We start from the raw sequence: 3,245 nt of genomic DNA, 5'->3' as shown, positions 1-3,245 counted from the left end.
CGGCACATAGGAGACACATCTTGGTCTGTGGCATGTTGGTCCTCCAGACTGATACTACCGGGGCTGAGAGAAGGCATCCTCCTTGCCCCATAACCACACTAGGCACCTGTAGATGTTGGGGGCAGAGAATCCGGAGAGGATAGATCTGTTTCTGGAGCACCAGGTTCACCGCATGGATGGTTCTGGCACCAAGTGGGGCAGCAATGATGCTGGGGGTGGGGTGGTGGAAGCTGGCCTGGGGTTTGGAGAAGGGGAGGAAGATATGGAGGACCAGTGTCCTAGAAGTGGAAGAGGGAAGGGGCACCTATGCTGTAGTGGGCTAGGACCACCTTGGGCTAGGACCCGCGGCCTGAGAGTGGAGAAGGGAGAGAGAAGAGAGATTGATCCCCTTGGGGAAACTTCGTCTTCACGACCAGTGCCCCAACTTTTATCACCAGGCCATGGCAGTGCTCTCTTGGAAGGGTGGTGCTCACCCAGCTTGTTCTGCTCCTCCATTTGAGCCCATACCCTGTCTTCCCTCAGTCCATCTCTCACTGGATGACTCCCAGAGCACATAATTCCCTTCTGGCAGGGGATGTGACTTGCCCCACTCCTCCAGCTCTCACTATCCTCACTTTTCTTCTTCTAGGGTTTTCTGCACTGCCAAGGAGCAACTGGTCCCCAGCAGTGACCCCAAACCCACCACTTTTAAGCTGCCTCAGAATTGCTGCTTCCTGAGGTGCCTGGTAAGCCCAGCTGCTACGCACATGCTCTGCACTGTCATCCGGAGCTGTCTGTTGGGAGTGAGGCTTGTGGGGATAGGATGGGGAGGCTGCCTTGGCCAATCCGGAGGGGAATGCTGAGATCTGGGGAGAAGTGGGAGTCCTTAGTAGGAGGGAGGAAGGGGCTGGGGTATTCATGGTGTCATGGTGTTTTAGTTAATACCACAAGTGGGTGAGTTTGAAGAACAGTAATTTATTTTCTCACAGCTATGGAGGCTGAGAGTCCAAATCAGGTCTTGGTCATGTCCATTCCTTCCTTGTCAGTAGCCCTGGATGTTCCTTGGTTCTTTGGCTATTGCGTATTCCTTGGCTTGTAGATGATCCTTACATGGCATCTGTCCACCCCCCTCCCCCACCCCAGTGTGGGTGTCTCTATTCCGGTTTTTTAATAACTCAGAAGGGATTAGGTTTAGGATTCAGCCTACACTGGCATGACCACATTAACATAACAAAAGAACCCCCTTTCCAAACAGGAGCGCATCCACAGGTTATAAACCAAAAACCAAACTCAACCCATTGCCATCGAGCCAATTCTGACTCATAGTGAACCTGTAGGAAAGAGTAGAACTGCCCCAGTAGGGTTTCCAAGGAGTGGCTGGTGGATTTGAACTGCCAATCCTTTGGATAGTAGCCATAGCTCTTAACCACTGTGCCACCAGGGCTCCTCCACAGGTATAAGAGCTAGGAATTCAACACATTTTTTTGGGGGTGGGGGTGGGGGCACAATGCAATCCATAACAAATGGTATTCCATGGTATGGATGTATCATAGTTTAACTGTTCACCCATTGAAGGACATCTGGTTGTTTCCAGTATTTGGCTATTACAGATAAAGCTGTTATGAACATTCCTGTACAAGTTTTTAAATTTCCAGGGATATGGGATTTAGAGACCACATCCCGGGGGCCAAGGGTGCTGACTGGGTTGGTCACTGTTTCTGAGGGCTTTTCAGTGGACAGAGCTAATATATAGGTATCTTAAAATTTAAAATACACCATGAACTTATACAGACACATCCTACTCAAATTGAAGACTACAGGAAATTTGCATACCATCATTGATTTTACATCTGTATTTCTTTTCTCCCACCAAAATTCCAGTTCTGGTGATATCAACATTATTATTTGTTTTATCCTACACATTTTCACCTATTCCCAACAATATGTTGTAGGGAAAAAACATCACAAAGTTTAGTGAGGCAAAAGGAAAGTTTTATTCGGCACATATTCAAAAAGGCAAAAGTGGGAAAAGGACAACCATGCTGCCAGAGCCATGTCTGCCCGAGTCCAAGGAAATATCACAGAACAGACAAATGTGGGAAAATGGACAAGCATGCTGTCACAGCCATGTCTGCCTGAGTCCAAAGGCCATTACAGAGTCATCAGTATATATTAACATTACAAATGGGCAAAACCATTGAAAGCTTCACCTTTTCACAAACTGTGATCCTGTATTTTGAATTGTCTTTCTTAACAATCATTGGTACAGGTTTCAGTAATGACAGTCAGGAGGGTCTTTATTGGTCCAACAAATTTCTATTCACTAAATGCTAATAGAAAAAGACAAGAGTGGAAAGTCTTTTGTGCTCTGTTTGTCTTTATGTGGAAGTTTCCCTAAAAGATATTTTCCAAGATTATTTTAGCTATTGTCTTTATTACACTTCGGGGCCCAGTTGATGTGTCCTTGTGTGTCCTTGTGAGTCCTTGTGAGCCCAGCTCCAGCTGGGTCACATTCTCTATGCTCAAGGAGAGGGAATAATAACTCCAATATTATTTCCTAAATCAAATACGACTATTGAAAACAATTTAAGATTTTTATGGCAGTTACTTTTGTCCTAGGGTGTATCCTACTAGAGATAATACAGTCAAATGACTGTGTTTTAAAGTCATTCAGAAGAGTTCCCTCGATACACATTTAGGTTTATTGGTTTCATTTTACTTTCATCTTTTAGGGACTGATTTTCAAAAATAATTTTATCATGTAAAATGTATACGTTTCAAAAGTCAAATATACTAAACAAAGTACATTCAGAGAAGTCTAGCCTCTTTTTCTGACACTCTATTCTCTCCTTCCCTGTTTAAGTAACCAATTTATATATATTTTTTTCTTTTTATTGTACTTCAGGTGAAGGCTTACAGAACAAATAGTTTCTCATGAAACAGAAGTACACATGTTGTTTTATGACATTGGTTAACAACCCCACAACATATCAACCCTCTAACTTCTCAACCTCTTTTTTTTTTTTTGGTGAAAATACACATAGCCAAAGATACACCATTTCAAAAATTTCTACATGCACAGTTCAGTGACATTGACTACGCTCTTCCAATTGTGCTGTTACTCTCACTTTAGATGAAGGCTTACAGAACAAAATAGTTTCTCATTTAACAGTTACTACAAATGTTGCCCTATGACAATGGTTAACAATCTCGCAACACATCAACAATATCCTTACTCAACCTTGGGTTCCCTATCACCAGCTTCC

The sequence above is a fragment of the Trichechus manatus genome, unplaced genomic scaffold (assembly GCF_000243295.1).
Source record: "Trichechus manatus latirostris isolate Lorelei unplaced genomic scaffold, TriManLat1.0 scaffold00170, whole genome shotgun sequence".
In the NCBI taxonomy this organism is placed as follows: domain Eukaryota; kingdom Metazoa; phylum Chordata; class Mammalia; order Sirenia; family Trichechidae; genus Trichechus; species Trichechus manatus.
This window is presented reverse-complemented; position numbering follows the sequence as displayed.